Source organism: Pan paniscus, chromosome 2 (genome assembly GCF_029289425.2).
Source record: "Pan paniscus chromosome 2, NHGRI_mPanPan1-v2.0_pri, whole genome shotgun sequence".
NCBI classification, from domain to species: domain Eukaryota; kingdom Metazoa; phylum Chordata; class Mammalia; order Primates; family Hominidae; genus Pan; species Pan paniscus.
The window spans coordinates 106,264,533-106,282,818 of record NC_085926.1 but is presented as its reverse complement, the minus strand read 5'-3'; the positions used below and the strand labels follow the sequence as shown (position 1 = coordinate 106,282,818).

Sequence of the window (18,286 nt, the reverse complement as noted above, 5' to 3'; positions counted from 1 at the left end):
TCGTTCCTCAAGAATGTTCAGCTGTTGTGTTTTTTTTAGTTTCATCATCACTACATTGAAGCTCTGTTCACAACCTCCATTTTACCATCTCACCAGATTAAACAGATTTTCTCCATTCCCTCTGTAAAATATACTCTTAGTTCAGGTTCCCTTGAGGCAGAGCCAGAAATGGTGATTATCATGCAGTGGAATTACTGAGGGTGAGCTTTCAGGAGAAAATTGTAAGGAATCAAGGAAGTAGGACAGAGAAAGGGAAGAAGCCAAGCAAAAAATGAGCTTGGCTGAGGTCTGGTCTCTATCTCATGGCATCAGGAGCACTGGAACCTCAGTGGCACCACAGACTTGCTCACCCTTGCTGCAAGGGGCCAGCTTGTCCTCAAATCAGCCTGTCGTTGGGCATGGGCCACCCCCGGGGAAACATCATAGCTTCCCAGGCATCTCTGGGCAAAGGTAAATCTCTGGAAAAGAGTGCATACAAAGGCCATTAGCAGCCAGCACTCACAGCAGCTGGAGTTTGGGTGCACCTGCCTAGAAAAGGGGATCTGGGCAGGACATCAACAGGCCCTACTGTTCATACTTTTCCCTGTCCCTTGACATAGCTAGTAGTCTGCAAGGTCCAGCCAGGGAGCAGAAACACCACAGGTTTTTGATAAAGAAGAAATTTATTATCTTACAGAAAATTGGCCACATGGGTGATGGCTGGGAAGCAATAGGGGTGAGTGAGGCAATCCAGAAATTAGCAGTAACAAGAAGCTGCTATAACCCATAAGGCTGGAGGGATAACAGAAGAAGGAACTGGTGAGAGTCTGGACTGTCTGGGGGGATTTAGAGCCACTAAGAGGATGCAGAAGAGAGGCAGACTCTGGCAGGACACCTCAGGAAGTAAGAATGGTGAATGGGGGGAACGTGGCTTCTTCCCTCCCCTCTCCTCCAGCCCTCCCGTTTTCCGCCTGTGCCTGCCATTGGCTGGACATACACAGAAGCCAGAGGGAAAGGCAGTCTGGGAAATGTGGTTTCTTGCAATGTGGCACATAGCAGAGTGAGGAAGGGCAGAAAAGAGAACAAGAACTGATAAGCAGACACTGACACACCGCTGCAGTACACCTGCACACTTCTGTTCATACCAAGTGAGTTATATACTTACCAAAACAGCTGTGTTTAGTCCATTTTCTCTGCTATCACGTAGAGTAGACTAGTTTGGGGACATAGACATCTCTTGAGATTAAAATAGAAGTAATCAAATCTATGTCAGGCCCTAGTCACTGCAATCAAATGTGTATATACCATGTATGATTTCTCTAGCTCAGTTTCTAGTTCTCAACTATGGAAAAGACCAACCTTGAAAGCTACACTCCTTTCTTGTGCCCAATACCCAATCTTAAATCTAGAAAAAGGGATAAGCTTTTTCTAGAGCTTGGCTCTAGAAAAGTTGGAGGATTTTTGAAGGTAGTATCAAGAATGCAGCCCCATTTCATCCATAATTTTGGCACAGACTGATTTACCATGATGCTCCTCTCACTTGAATTTCCATTTTCTCCTTCTTATATCTGGGTAAATAATACTTAATGTTTGATATTACTTGATGTTTTCAAAATGTTAGCCATCACTTTAAATATTTCACTGTGCACTAAATAACATAAGTAAGCATTAAACATAGGTCCAAATTTAGTTGGCATATTTACATGTGTCTTTAATTATTATTTGCAAAGTTGTGTCAGTACTTGGGATTACTCAAGAGGCAGTTTAGACCAAGGCCATCCCAAGGGGCTTAACAAAATTATTACAGGCTTATTAGAAAACACAGAAAGACGAGCTTCCCAGGTGTTGTTCTCTACTACTTGCAAATCACACCGCTGATAAAAGACCATAGGTTTGTTATGAGTAGAACAATTTCCTAAGTACATATGCTAGATACAGACACATACCCCTATTTACACTTGGTAAAGTGAGAAACAACAGATTTCTGTAAATGTTCTTAATTCTATATTTCTTTAAAACAACATGGAAGGTCTATAAGTTATAACCCTCTACCAGATTTATAGTGCATTTTGGTGAATGGTAATACTATTTCTTATGCAAGAAATAGTATTTTTGTGTAGGAATATCTGCATACATTTGCCAAAACTTCATTTGTGCTAAAGATGATGACTGAATATGTCTTTTAAATGTTGTATTAAAATTTTTCTGTTCAAGGAATTTATACACATAGAGTAAAATATAGTATAGCAAATACTCACCTGTTCCCCAAATCCAATTCTCGATGGTCTCTCAAGCTTTCAAATCAGCCTTGAGATGTACCACAAGGGCATCCAGTTCTATATGTGCTGAGATGAGAAATCAAATCCATAATCATAACAAACAAGCAAATTTATTCTCACTGCCAATGTGGATGTGGGATGCAGTTCATTTTCAGTGATTAATGACTTGTGAGAATCAGAATTCAGATCATTATACTATGAACATTTCTCTTGATAATCCAAATGAATTACTCTGACTTGCCAAGAAATTTCAAAAAAATTAACAATTAAGCCAGCTGATTTTTTCCAATAAGAGGGGAACAATATGTCATTAATCTCTACAGAATATGATGGATGAAAATGACACAAATATATTAACAGATATTTTTGATGAATTTTGAATTATTTGGGTATGTTTCCCCTGAAGGTAATATGTAAAATGTATAATTGCTTTTTATTCATGTAAGACTTATTTTTCCTATAAATATCAAAACTGGGACTAATATAACATCTTTTATTAATTTAGCCTAATTTCTCTCTGGGAAAATATATTTTCTCTGATCTAGATAAATATAAGCGGTATAAGAATACAAATTTGGGGAGTCATGAGGAGGAGAAAGAAAGTGCTAATTTTTAAAAAGTAGGGGTATGTCAAAAGGACACAGGCATCAACTTTAAAGAGCCCGTAATGACCAAAGCAGCTAGAAATTTTAAGCAGCAAAATAAATTATAATATTGGATTATAACCCAAAGAATAAAAAATCCATGTAATATAAATAATCCACTAATGTGCATAAATGGTTGAATACATAACTTTTTTCCATACCAAATAATTTCAAATAATATATATAAACATACTACCCTCCTCCAAGAGGTGGGGCAGCTTAATTTCCCTCCTCTTGAGTGTGGGCTGGATTTAGTCATTCAGTTCCAACAACCAGAGCATGGGGGAAAAAATAGTAATTTTATAATGGAAAACCCTGACAGACATTACTTTAACCATGTGATTGAGATTAACATTATCAGTAAGTCATGTTGCTATTATGTATCCCTACATGTGATAAGGGCACTACACCTGTGTAGTACTCTGCCACAAAACCCACAACCCCAGTCTAATAATGAGAAAAACATAAGACAAAGTCAAATTGAAGATAGTCTACAAATTACCTGAGCATTATACCTCAAAACTGTCAAGGTCACAAAAAAACAAAAAAGGAGAAACTTGCAGTTTGGAGAAGACTAAGAAGACCTAACTGCTACCAGAGCCATCCTAAGCAAAAAGAACAAAACAGGAGGAATCACATTACCTGATTTTAAATTATGCTACAGAGCTATAATAGTCAAAACAGTGTGGTACTTGCATAAAAACAGACACATAGACCAGTGGAACAGAATAGAAAACCCAGAAAAAAATCTACACATGTACAGTAAATTCATTTTCAACAAAGGTACCAAGAACATTCACTGGGGAAAAGATAGTCTCTTCAATATATGGTGCTTGCAAAACTGGATATCCATATGCAGAAGACTGAAACTAGAACCCTACCTCTTGCCATATACAAAAACCAAATAAAAGTGGATTAAAGACTTAAATCTAAGACCTCAAACCATGAAACGGTTACAAGAAACACTGGGGAAAATCTCTAGGACATTGGTCTGGGGAAAAATTTCCTGAGCAATACCCCACAAGCACAGGCAACCAAAGCAAAAATGGACAAATGGGATCACATCAAGTTAAAAAGCTTCCGCATAGCAAAGGAAACAATCAACAAAGTGAAGAGACAACCCACAGAATGGGAGAAAATATTTGCAAACTACCCCTCTGACAAGGGATTCATCACCAGACTATATAAGGAGCTCAAACAACTCTATAGGAAAAAATCTAATAATCCAATTTTAAAAAATGGGCAAAAGATTTGAATAGACATATCTCAGAAGATGTACAAATGGCAAACAGGCATATGAAAAGGTGCTCAACATCACTGATCAGAGAAATGCAAATCAAAACTATAATGAGATATCATCTCACCCCCGTTAAAATGGCTTCTATCCAAAAGACAGGCAATAACAAATGCTGGCAAGGATGTGGAGAAAAGGGAATGCTCATACCTTGTTGGTGGGAATCTAAATTAGTACAACAGTATGAAGAAAAGTTTGGAGGTTCCTAAAAAACTAAAAATTGAACTACTGTATGATCCAGCAATCCCACTGCTGGGTATATACCCAAGAGAAAGGAAATCAGTATATCAAAGAGATATTTGCACTGCTGTGTTTGTTACAGCACTGTTCATAATAGCTAAGATTTGGAAGCAACGTAAGTGTCCATCAACAGATAAATGGATAAAAGAAAATGTGGTACATATATACAATGGAGTAACTATTCAGCCATAAAAAAGAATGAGATCCAATTAGTTGCAACGACATGGATGGAGCTGGAGATTATTATGTTAAGTGAAATAAGCCAGGCACAGAAAGACAAACGTCACATGTTCTCACTCATTTGTTGGATCTAAAAATCAAAACCATTAAACTCATGGGCCTGGAGAGTAGGTTTGTTACCAGAGGCTGGGAAGGGTAGTGGTGGTTGCGGGGAAGGTGGGGATGGTTAATGGGTACAAAAAATAGTTAGAAAGAATCAATAAGACCTATTATGTGGTAGCACAACAGAGTGACTATAATCAATAACATAATTGTACATTTTAAAATAATTTTAAGAGTGTAATTGAATTATTTGTAATTCAAAGGACAAATGCTTAATAGGATGGATACCCCATTCTCCATGATGTCCTTATTTTACATTGCATGCATGTATTAAAACATTTCATGTATCTCATACATATATATACCTGTTATGTACCCACAAAAATTAAAATTGAAAATAAAAAAAAAAGACCTAATTACTAAATGCATTGTGGTATTCTGGATTGGATCCTGAAACAGAAAAAGGAAGTTACTGGGAAAACTGGTGACCTTCAAATAGAATCTGTAGTTTAGTTAGTAGTATTGTACCATGATAATTTCTTAAGTTTTGACAAATGAACCATGTATATACGATGTTAACAAAGTGGAAGCTGGGCAAAAGTTAACAAGAACTCTTTTTTTTTTTTTTGAGACAGAGTTTCACTCTTATTGCCCAGACTGAAGTGCAGTGGTGTGATCTTGGCTGACTGCAACCTCCGTCTTCTTGTTTCAAGTGATTCTCCTGCCTCAGCCTCCTGAGTAGCTGGGATTACAGGCGCCTGCCACCAGGCCCGGCTAATTTTTGTATTTTTAGTAGAGATGGGGTTTCACCATGTTGGCCAGGCTGGTCTCGAACTCCTTACCTCGTGATCCACCCGCCTCGGCCTCCCAAATTACTGAGATTACAGCCGTGAGCCACCACGCCTGGCCAACAAGAACTCTTATAATATCTTCATAACTTTTCTGTAACTCTAAAATTATTCTAACATAAAAATGGTTATTACTCAGAACCAAATAAAAAAGCACAACATATACAAAGAGGTAGAATACAATAAAAGCAGTTTTAAGGAGAATTTAATCAAACATTTGTATTAAAAAGGAATAAAGGTAAGCAGATATTAAATGAGTATAAAATCTAAGTTAGAAAAATTTTTTTAAAAAGGGCTGGGCACAGTGGCTCACCTGAGGTCACCTGAGGTCAGGAGTTCAAGACCAGCCTGGCCAACGTGGTGAAACCCTGTCTTTACTAAAAACACAAAAGTTAGCCAGGCATGGTGGCGGATGCCTGTAATCCCAGATACTTGGGAGCCTGAGGCAGGAGAATTGCTTGAACCTGGGAGGTGGAGGTTACAGTGAGCTGAGATCGTGCCATTGCACTCCAGCCTGTGTGACAGAGCGAGACTCTGTCTCAAAAAAAGAAAAATTCAAAAAAGTAGCAGGAAAATATAACAGTGGAAATAAAATAGAAAAAAATATATATATACAATGGAAAAGGTTGAAGTCAAAAATTGATTAACAAGACTACAAATTGACAATAGACAAACTTCTGGCAAAATGAAGTGAGAAAATGTAGTATGTTAAAAAAGTTGGCATAACTACAGATAAAGCAGAGATGTGAAAAGATAATAGTATCAGCAACATTCTGCCAGTGGATTTAAAAACGGTTTTCTGAGAATCTTTCCTTAACTGACATACACACAAAATAGAAATCTTAAAGAGTCCTATAATTATTAAAGAAATTGGATAGCAGTTTAAAACCTTCACACACACGCACAGAGGGAGAGAGAGGGAGAGCTCGAGCAGGCCCAGATGGTTTTCCAGACAAACTCTACCAAACTTCAAGGACAGCATTATTTAAACCCAGGAAAAGACTGTATGAGGACAGAAGATAATCTATTTCACTCAGGAAAAGAGATATGAAAATCTGGACAAAATGTTGTAAACCAAATCTAACAATATTAAAACAGATAACGTATTATGACTGTGCTAATCACGTTCTACAAGAAGCAGACACTAAGATGGGACACGATGTTCAAGGGATGTTAGTGAGGAAAATTCCTGTGAAGGATAAAGGGGGAAAGCAGAAGTGAGGAGAACTTTCCAACTGTGATGTTAAAGGAGAGAGGAAGGGTGGAAATGGAGTGAAAGGAACGTCAGGCTTGCAGCAGTTCTAAGAAAGTTTTGTCAGATGACTGGGGAACCCTTGCACCAAAGTCATCCATTAGAGGAGTCCCTTGTTAGCCTTGCCACTGTGCTCAATCACTGAGGGAATGAATAATCAGTGGAGCATCAGCTGAGATCAGTCATGGCCATGACACAAAGGTGGTGATGATCCAGACAGCAGCACCTGGGGCTGCAATCACCCACACTCCCCACAGCAGATGTGAGCCCACATTTTCATGGCTGCCACAGTGACCAAGTTGGGTTTTCTCCAGGAATCCAAAGAAGTTTTACCATTAGAAGATTTATAAATGTGATTTATCACATGTATCAGATCAACGTCTGTGTGCCTCAGATTTCCTTGGCTCAAATGTGTCACTGACCTTAACTGTCACTGTGAGGCTCTGTTGAGTCATTTGCCCTGAGAGTGCCAAGCCTTCCTCCTTGGCCACCACCCAGAGCTGAGCCAACCAGGCATGTACCTGGAGTGTCTGGTTCCTCCTGATACTTCTGGAATGGAATGGAACTCTATACAGCAGGGCATGGGACTCAGCACTCTGAGCTGCTATTAAAGGGACTAGATGATGACATTGGGATATATGGAACTGTTTATTTCCTGTGAGGTAAATTTTAACCAACAGGAACGACTGGATCTGGGCAGATGAATCCCCCCATCTTCTTTCCTCCCGTGGAGGACTTTGAGGCACGGTTTTCTACATTCCCATTCAGAAAAGTCCTTCACACTGATGAATGCTACGACCAAGAGAATTGCTGCGTCTCTTTCTGACTACTCGTGAAGCAGTAGCCAGCATGGTAATCTGTCCGTTTACAAAGCTGCCCATCTTCCCTTGCCTTGCTTCCGCTTTCCTTCTCTCTCACAGCCCTGAGTTTTTAACCTCCCAAATAAAGCATCAGCATTTTAATCCTTGCTTCAGGTTCTGTTTTCTAGAAAACCCAGGCTAAAAGCATATTAAGCAGATTAGAGTTGAAAAACCAATCATCTGAATCCATGCAGAAAAAAATAGATAATGTACAAAGTAATTGCAAATTCCTCATTGATGAGTAAAAGGTTTTAATGTGACAAAGAATATGTCTGAAAACCCTATAAAAACAGACAGAATCTTCAATGGGGAAACATTAGAAATAGTCCCTGTAAAAATCAATTATAAGGCAAGGATGCAAAGTCAACCAGTAATCCTACTCAGGCAGCAAATATGACAACATATTGTGGTAATCATCAATAGTTTACTAATGTGACTATTTATACAGCTGCAGGCAGGGTTAAGTGAAACTAACAAGAATGATGCTGTACCCCCAAGACTAGCAACATGGACAAGTACCCTAACATCCTGGGCTGAAGGAGCAATTTACCAGAGCTAGAGAGATTAGCGATCTGCAGAACAGACCATTAGTAGGGAGGTGAAGCCCACTCTCAGACACAGTAGATTTGTGGTGTGTTGCTGAAGCCCTGAAAGCCCTTTCTAATATATTTGTAGCGGATCGACTAGTTGTTCTTCAAAATTTCATATCCACCTAGAACCTCAGAATGGGAGCTTATTTGAAAATAGATCTTTGTAGATGTAATTAAGGTGAAGACTGATATGAAATCATACTGGATTAGGCTGTGTCTTAAGTCCTATGAGGGGTATGAAAGGAGACACAGACGGTGGCAGAGACTGAAATTATATTGACACAAGACAAGGAACACCAGGAGTCGCCAGAAGTTGGCAGAACAAGGAAGGATTCTCCCCTAGAATCTTCAAAAGTGTGGGCCTACCAACACCTTGATTTTGGACTTCTAGCCTTCAGAACTGAGAGGATATGTTTTTCTTAATTTAAGCCACCATATTTGTGGTAGTTTGTTAAAGGAGCCTGAGGAAAGTAACACAATGCCTAAATTTGGAGAGAAATCTTTCTTCTTTCTTTCTTGACTGGGAAGGAGTAGGAAACAAATGGGAACATAAACAATGGCGTTGACATGACAATGGGAGCATAGCTTATACAATGATACATTGAACAGGGAGAAGCCACTCAAAACGCCAGTGCATTCCCCTTTAGAACACTACACACGCGTATACACACCACCAACTAAATGATATAAACATTGGAATGTGATATTCAGTAGGTCCAAAAATGAGAGTCAGTTCAATTATCTAACAAAAAGTTTATTTCCACCCCTGCCAATAACTCAGCCTAAGCAAATGAGAGAACACAAAATACCCAACCACCAGAGTCACCTGCTGTGAGGTGGTGGCGATAGTGGTTGCAATAATGGATTATAGGTCTCAGACAAAATGAGAAAAAAAAATCAAGAGCCCATCACGTACCTACTATGTCAGAACTGATTTAATTACCTGGCCATTAACTGGGCAAAATAAAAAACTGACATGCTACATAATATGCACTATAATCCAAAAGAGGTGGGGTACAGGAATGGCATGCAAGTGACCAAAAAATAAAGCCCAACCTGGAATAAAACAGTTCAAAGAACAGAAAGGAAACCTTCACTTAAATTAGGTCTATACCCTCTAGAAAAAAATATACAAAATAATTATATGTTTTATATTAGAAATTAATGACCAGAATATGTACACAACAAAACAAGTACTCAAAAACAAGCTAAACAAAATGATAGGATGAGAAGAGGATTGTAGATATGAGGAAACAAAATATGGACTAAAATTTCTAGAGATAACTAATAAGAATGTAGAGCTAGCAAAGTACAGAAGTGATATCACTGAAAGCCAAAGTAGAGGAAGATTTGTGATATCTTCATGAATTCAGATGAAAGAGATGAATGCACTAGATGAGGTTGAGCTATAGAACATAAATTGAATGCAATTAGATGAGGTTACATTATAGCACATCAACGACACAGTATTAGGATAATTGATATTGGCCCCTGAAGTCAAGAACTCATCAAATCAAGGAGTTGATACATAAATACAACGTAAGAAAACTTTTCTAAAATGAAGACAGAATTCAATCTGTTGATCTAAAGTTTCCACATTGTAGGAAAAGTTGATACAGAAAACTCAGAACCAAGACATAACTGAATTAAGCAGTTGAATGCCAAATAAGGGGAAGAAATATTTTACTTTTTTGCCTAAACAAGCAACAAAGAGGTGGGGCATGGGTGGAGAAGAAAAAGAAGGTGCTTTGACTTCTCCACAAAAGACAACAGAGCATACCGATTCCAGGATTTTTTTAAAATTTCCTATTAGTGTGTGCCGTTTTCAAGGAGACAGCTAGCCCAGAACAGAAAAGGCAGCACCAGGAGGCATTTCTAGTAAATGCCCTCAAGGAACTTCTTTTCCCCTCTCCCTTCCTACCTCTCCTCCCTTGACTTCAGGACTGTATTGCATAATCTCTCCTGTGAGTTAGGCTTCCAACAGTAAAACTAGGAAAAGGCTCACTGTAACCTCCGCCTCCCGGGTTCAAGCAATTCTCCTGCCTCAGCCTCCTGAGTAGCTGGAAGGAGAGTAAAGTAGCATTTGCTAAAGTCCATGTAGCAAGGAAATACCAAGGAAGTGTTCCCAACTTGAATTGGGGAAAATGAAGTGTTCCCAACTTGAATTGGGGAAAACAAAATGAAACTGAAAACTAATTCAAAAAAGTCGATTACTTGACTTGAAGAGAACTGAATGTCTTGTATTGTCAGAATCAAGGAATCCCCACATGGAATTTGAACCAATCAAAGTGCAATTAGCAGGGGAAAATGTTGAGAGAGATGTTAGTTAATAAAATGTTTGTCTCAGCGTACTGTCAGGAGAATAAGGGGTAGGAGGTTGAACCCTGGATGGTAAAATATTTACAGTTTCCAGTAATCATGGTTTCCAGGTATCATGCTATTTCAGACCTGTTATTGAAAGACTAACCCTCCTACTACAACAGAACAGAAAATGAAATCAGGTATTTTCCCTTTCAAACTCATTTATATACCATTTTAAAGTCAGACTGTTTAATCTTCATGTTAATATTCATTTCCCTACTATAAAAATCAGATCTATGTAACTCACAAGTATACATTCTTGTGTGAATTAGATTACTAATATAAATAGCAACACAGAAATCAAATCTAGATTACTTGTCTTATTTCCTAAACTATAGCATATCTCAACTTTCTTCTAAAATGAGAATATCAACCCACTACCTCAGCTCAGTTATGTGGATTACCTTTTATATTGTACAGGCAGCACACAAACCACAGAGCTCATAGGCAATACTTGGTAAATGCGAGTCACTCGGATGAAACCAATTTAGAAGCAGAAGAGAAACAATAGAGGAGTTAAGGTAGCAAGCAGGAAGAAGTGAAAAGTAAAGTATGCTGCTTGGTTCCAAGAAGAAAGGAGGAGGCAAGATGACCTTGAGGCTGCTTGAGTTGAGGGAGAAAGGGGTAGAATCCTTATGAGAAAAGATTACAAGAATTTGCCAAGCAGATTAAAACTACCACGGGCCACCCTCAACTTCCAAAAGGGAAAGAGAAACAATGCAGTCTCTCAAATTAGCCTATGGAAGAAAATAGGAATATAAGAGACAAGGACAATTGAAATAATTGGGGGCAGGGGAGGAAAATTGTGGTGGGGTGGGGAGGAACTAAGGGGTAAGAATTGAACTGGAGTTACCTTAATAAAAAAGACTGCGAGAAGATAACTCTAGAAGAAAGCAAATGCCTCAAGAACAACAAACGTGTTTGGAATCCTCAGAAACATAAATAAAAGTGGGAAAATAGAACCTATACATACTTAGTATTCAGTCATCTATTTCTGCAGTCACGTCTCTGGAATTCACAGGGAAGACAAAAGAACAGTAAAAAGAAGAGGTAAAAAGCTTTTCAAAGACAGCTTGCAGAACTATGTCAGAGCATGCAACACTAAAAGCACAAGAGTGAACAGGAATTAGAAATGTAATCTACAAAGCACACTTAGGATATAATGTTTTGCATATAAAATAAAACGCTAAATTCAATAGGGAAAATTGGTTTGGAGGGCCTAGGTCTCCTCACACTCAAATTTTAAGGAGACTAACTCCAAGATCAGAAGACATAAATTAGAAGAGATATTGCGCATGTATAATTCCTTCCTTTCCAGTGAAAGGAAGAGAAAATTTCAGTGAAAATGAGAGAAAGGAAATTCTCTCATTTCATTGTACTGCTATGAAATATTTCAGCTGTGTTAGAAGCTAAACGTAAATATTTGATGTCATTAGTCATTTTTGATTACTCTCAATTCCCAGATTAAAGAACATTTAGATAAATATGACAGCATTATTAAAATAAAGTGTTTGGGAATTTAGATTTCTGTTACAAGCAATAAGAGCAACATCCTGGAACTGGCTTAGACAACAAAGGGAATCTTCTGAGAAACGTAACTGAGGCTTCTAGGAGCCTCTGGCCAGCTCTACCCAGGACGTATGTCACTAGGTTTCACGTCTCTGCTTTGCCTCCTGTGGGTTTACCTTATACACAATCTAGCTTCCCTCGTGGTAATGAAGTGGCTGTAGATGTTTCAGGCCTGACCTCACACACCGCTAAACCCAGACGAAAAGAACTGGAGCTTCACCAGCGCTTCTTATTAAGGAGAGAAGCTTATTTCCTGGAAGCCCCAGCAAACCATGTTTTTCCTATTATTGGCTCACCTGGTTTATATTCCTAATCTACCCATCACTCTGGCTTTCCCCACCCCCTAACTGGTTTCGTCTAAGAGCACTATTTTAATAAATCACTTGCACCTGAATCTTTGACTCATCAACTCCTTGTGGTGAAATCCTTTCTATGAAACAAAGGCATACAGTGAAACCCCATGGCAGGTTGTCCTTGAATTCCCTGGGCTGTTTCTTCCCACCCTGCCTCCTGTCTCCGCAAAAGCTGGTACTTCATGCTGTGAACAGGACGCTTGCTTACTCATCTTCTCACACACTGTCTCTCCCAGGTTCTGTGCTGTTTCCCCTCGACCCACCCAGCCTTCCCCTTCTGTTGGTCCTTTCAAACCTCTTCCTTGTGTACTCTGAAAACATCATTACCCAATAAACTGCCCGTTACCCACAACCTGCTCAGATTCCTGCTGCTTTCCCTCCTCAGATGGAACTCAATTCTTTCCCCAAAGCACCATTTCCCTATCTCCTTTTTCTTAAGAAGAGTTGCTCATTTTCCCGTCTTCTCGCCACACTGGAATCTGAAAATAAAGCTGGGACTCTCGTCATCCAACTGTGCTCTTTCCAAGCCATCGCTCCTGTACCTTTAGGGATTCTGTATCTCACTGTGAGAATCTAAGTTTATTCTAGAGTGACCCTTGCTCCTACACGAAAGGGTACCTAGCGAATGTCAATAGTATTTGAACTGGATAGGGCATATAAGGTTGAGTTAGAGTATAATTTGTACCTTTATGGGTCTGAAATATTTAAGAAATGCTTGCCACTTGGGTCATCTGAGCTTTTCTATGTCCCTTCCTCCTCTCTTATCAGCAAATCTAAAACTCTAGGAAGAAAAAGTCAAGAACTCCAAAACTAGTTACTTTTACTCCACTCAGCGTAGCATTTCCATAGATTCCTGCACTTATCACCCAGAACTTTCTGTTCCACCCCTGAATTTGCAACTCAGAACATACTACTCTGACGGAATTCTTCATAATCTGACTACTCCTCACCTTTCTCTCCTCCCACCACACTAATAAGATTTCTAAGCTCTGACTCCATCAATTTCACCCTTTTCACTTATTATCTATAATAAATATGTATTATATTTATATAACGTTTATATATTTATGTATTATAATAGTTATATGATTATATATATATATTTTTTTCTGGGTCTTTTACAAAAGTGATTTAACTTTTTGAGTCTTTTTTTAAACTAAGTTTATTTTCCTTGTTGCCAAGTTGATATAACTACAGAGCTACTAGCTTTGCATGAATGTAATTAGATTAGGAATATAATTTGTCAATTTGGAAATAGAAATATTATCAAAGTCGGTCATAGTAACATTAATTTTGTGTAATTGACAGGATATTGTAGTGATTGCAGTTAAGGAATATAGAGTATGGGACAAAAAGAAAAGGTAAAAGGTTTTCACCTTCAGAAGGTGTTCTTGGTGATGTCTCTAATCTAGGTTAAATTAGATAGAAAGGATCTCATTTCTCGAAGGTGGTGTCTAGGACAGACCTGGATAGCCATGGAGAAGACATCCCACCTGAAACAGAAGTATTAAAGCAAGGAAGCTGCAAGTGTACATTTGCCTATCTCAGGTTTGTATCTTAATCTTTTATCACTTGGGAATTAGTGGTTTGAACTCTAAATGGTAAGCAGCAATGTGCAATGACAGACTCTAAGATTCCAAGATCGAGGACTAAGGAAATACAAGCCCCCATTCGTTACTCAATTTTAAAATGAGCCTCTGAGGGGACATTTAACAGTATTTACAGAGAGAAAAGAATCTGAATCTGCAGTTATTATAACAAGCTGCACCTGCTAACTGCATTCTAGTCTCCAACAGAAAAAGATGCAATACAGTACATTATCTCCGAGACCTGCTGGAAATGAATATCCAGAGAAAAGCAAGCTTCTAAGGGTGAAGCCTATGCTGAAGAAAGAGAAATATGCATTTTACTGAAGATGGTGCAGTAAAAGGGGCCTGCAAATATATACTGGAAACTTTAGTTGGGGCTAAATTAGAAGGATTTTGAACATATAAACACTACAACTGAATACCAAGGAAAGGTGTGTACATGCTATAAAGATAGTATTGTGTTAGAAAGGAGAACCTAAAGTTATAATAAGCCAGAATAGCAGGATTTTTCTGGTGGCATATGTTTATAGCCCCAGTTAAACGGAATGGACTTGGATCCTCATTTTCTTTTCTGGGAGAGTCAGGTCAGAGTCCTAGATAGGGAATACCTAATAGCTAGTCTCATCTGACAGAAGAATAAGGAGGAAGGAATTTCTCTTGAGTAGGCAATTGGTCTTCCCAGAAATTAAGTCAGGAAGCAACTGGCTCTTGGATAGCCCCTGGGTCGCTGCTATGCAGATACCTGGAAAAGGGGTATTCATTCCTACTAGGCAGGGGAAAAGTTTGCATGCCTGCAGTCAGAAGTCAGTTAGATAGACATTCAAAGCCTCAAAGAGAATGCTGGTTATGTAACTCAGAACAAACTCTCCACTCCTAGGCAAGTCTCTGGGAATTTAGAGTTGACATGACAACCTCAGGAGGAAAAACACCTTGTTTAATGCCGTACTACGTGACCTACACCGGTCACTGACCAGAGCAAGGAGAAACCACCCAGAATCACTGGTTAATGATCAAAATATTAAGCTATGGTCTATTTTAAGCACCTGGAGGAAAACTCAACACAGGAATTGGTTTCTTTCCCAGCTCAGGCCAACTGATAGAACATGCTGGTGGGCCACACGCCAAAAGTAGGCAGAGCCTTCATTCATGGATTTAAGAGCCACCAAACTTTCAGGCTACTCAATATGATTATATAGGAAATCATTTGTCTTTTACATCTATATTCTGAAATAATAATATTTATTAAACACTTTCTACATACCAGGCACTTTGCTAAGCACTTTGATAAATTTCATTTAATCTTCACAGCAATACTAGTCTACCCCCATTTTACAGATTAGGAAACTGGCTCTGAGAAAAATATGCAACTGGTTAATGATGAAGCAGGTAAATGCACCAAGGATTACTTGACTCTAGAGACTATGATCTTGACCACTACACTTTATTGCATCTTTTGATTAAAATATGCTTATAATGGGATATGACACCAATTTGCCCTTCTGGACAGAAATTATTTCCTCCAAGTTTCTAGGAAATGGGAAGCTCAAGTTTGTTTTGTCAGGTACCAGTAACACAAAAAAACCTAAATTACCTGTTCATATTTTTTTCTATTATCCAAAGTCCCAAACAATAGAAACCCAATGAGAATTGAATCTTAACTTTTTGAATCTTGTTTTAGTTATTTAAAAATGACATAAACTTAATGATTCTTCCTTGAGACAGTGGAAATATCTAGGAGACTTCTAAGTTTCTTGTATTAGAATTCAAAGATCACGATTCTTCTGCTAGATAACCACTACTACGGTCCTTTTGTTTCCACCACAGAATGGAACGCAGTGCATCTTGGAGCAGCTAATAAAACTCTGTAGTGTAACTAGATGAACAATTACAAGTAAGAATACACTCTTAGAGATTTTTTTAAAGTTCCCAGATAATTTTCAAAACAAACATTGCTCATCCCTCTTTCACTGTCTTACCAGAATGTTAGGTATTTTCCTCATTTTTGCTAAGTTCTTTTATTTGAAATATATCAGCATGTTCCTTCAAGACAACCTTTTACTAAGTATTTGTTTGGTGCATATGCACAATACATAGTATATGCACTAAATCAATTTAAAAGATCAGTCACTAATTTTTTCCTAACGGGAAAATAAAGTGTCAACTAAAAACCACCCATATTTGATTTATTCACGCCCACTTTTAAGTTCTAGGTATAAACAACTTAGAAAGAAATCCTTACCTTACTTAGAAATTCATACCGTCTAGTCAAATGCTAAGTAGTCCATAAGAATAAACATTGAATTCAGCTATGAGTTTCTCAGAGAGTAAAGTCCAAGGTACGTTTGATTTGCTACCTATGACAGACCAAGGAAATCACATCATCACCAAGGACTCCCTCCTTCAAACTAAGCCCCACCCAGATCTGAGTCAGTACAGATCTGAAAAGTCCAGGAATTAGAAGATGCAGTTTCAGACAACATATTGAAACAGCTAAGCACTGAGCTGTGGGAGCAGTGGACTCTGGTTTCCATGCTATGGTGTCAGCTTCACCATCAACATGATACAGGCAACCTCCTGAGGTTGGACTGCCTGTGACCTGTCTAGCTTGCTGCAGAGTTGTAAAGAAAATTGTGTAGCTGGTTGCAGTGGGTGCCAATAGTTCTGTGAGAAAGAACCATAACCCTACACAAAGTTCATCTGCACCTACAATTCCCATTACAGTTCTGGTCGCTAGAACACCCAAGCTTAAACTCAGCTTCAGAGAAATAAAGACCTCTCTGAATTCCACATGGAAAGTTAGGCAGTGCCCAGCCTCTATGCTGTCATATCATTTAATCTCTCTCTCCCTCAGTGTCACATGCATGGCATGCATGCACATACAACAGATGCTAAGAGTCATGCTTTACTCACTATTGTATCCCAAACAACTACTACTTACTTACTAGCACATAGTAGCTGGTCAATATCTGTTTGCTGAGTGCATGGGAGCAAAAGTTACAAAGTGAACAAGAAAGTACCTTAGGAGTACAATAAACAGGACCCTTCTGTCTGGAACAAAGGATGCCATCCAAGCCTTGGTACAGCACACAAATCCCCTGATCATATAATCATAGGGCCCTGTCTAGCTTTATAGCCTTTGGGCATTACTCACCACATCAACGTTAACCTCCTGCCACACATGCACACTCAGGGGAGAGGGCAAGGTACATTTGGGGAACTCCCCCTCCTCTTCCCCATCTCTTCCTTGACTTCCTTCTTCTCTAGTCAGAGTCATCCATAGTGAGCCTTCTGCTGCCCACTGGAAACTGGGTTGAAAGCGCCAGGGCTCTTCCTAGAATCCCCAAAGTCACCCACGCCAACGTTTTCTTTTTTGTTTGTTTTTCGTTTTTTTTTTTTTTTTTTTTTTGAGACAGAGTCTCTTTCTGTCGCCCAGGCTGGAGTGCAGTGACACGATCTCGGCTAACTGCAAGCTCTGTCTCCCAGGTTCACGCCATTCTCCTGCCTCAGCCTCCCGAGTAGCTGGGACTTTCAACCCAGTTTCCAGTGGGCAGCAGAAGGCTCAGTATGGATGACTCTGATTAGAGAAGAAGGAAGTCAAGGAAGAGATGGGGAAGAGGAGGGGGAGTTCCCCAAATGTACCTTGCCCTCTCCCCTGAGTGTGCATGTGTGGCAGGAGGTTAAAGTTGATGTGGTCAGTAATGCCCAAAGGCTATAAAGCTAGACAGGGCCCTGTGATTATATGATCAGGGGATTTGTGTGCTGTACCAAAGGCGCCCGCCACCACGCCTGGCTAATTTTTTTGTATTTTTAGTAGAGATGGGGTTTTGCTGGGGTTCCTGGTTTAGCCAGGATGGTCTCAATCTCCTAACCTCGTGATCCACCTGCCTCGGCCTCCCAAAGTGCTGGGATTACAGGCATGAGCCACCGCGCCCGGCTGCCAACTTTTATCATTAATAAGATCTATTATGAAATGAAATCAAAATCAAACTGGGACTTAAAAGATGCAGGCAATCCCTGCTTTCACCTCTGAATCTCCATGGCCATGTAGTTAATGGTACATCACACCGCTGTAATATTAGTTTAGGGAAATAGCAGAGCTCCTAAAGCATACACATGAGGAGAGCAGACTCTCACGGAATTTGAAAA

General features: G+C 39.2%; 1 protein-coding gene across 34 annotated transcripts in view; it reads right to left on the bottom strand.

Moving 5' to 3' along the window:
• HHLA2 (HHLA2 member of B7 family) overlaps window positions 1–18,286 on the bottom strand; it is a 160,680-nt gene that overhangs the window by 77,581 nt on the left and 64,813 nt on the right. For 5 of the 34 annotated variants that reach the window (XR_008624797.1, XR_008624796.1, XM_055110247.1 and 2 more), the window contains one exon: window positions 16,380–16,494. The exons of 25 other annotated variants lie outside the window; for them this stretch is intronic. The gene's annotated coding sequence lies outside the window, so the exon portion shown is untranslated. Of the gene's footprint in view, window positions 1–2,237; window positions 2,325–16,379; window positions 16,821–18,286 lie in introns of those variants that run through there. 4 more of the 34 variants (XR_008624810.2, XM_055110257.2, XR_008624811.2 and 1 more) reach the window with 3 other exon arrangements.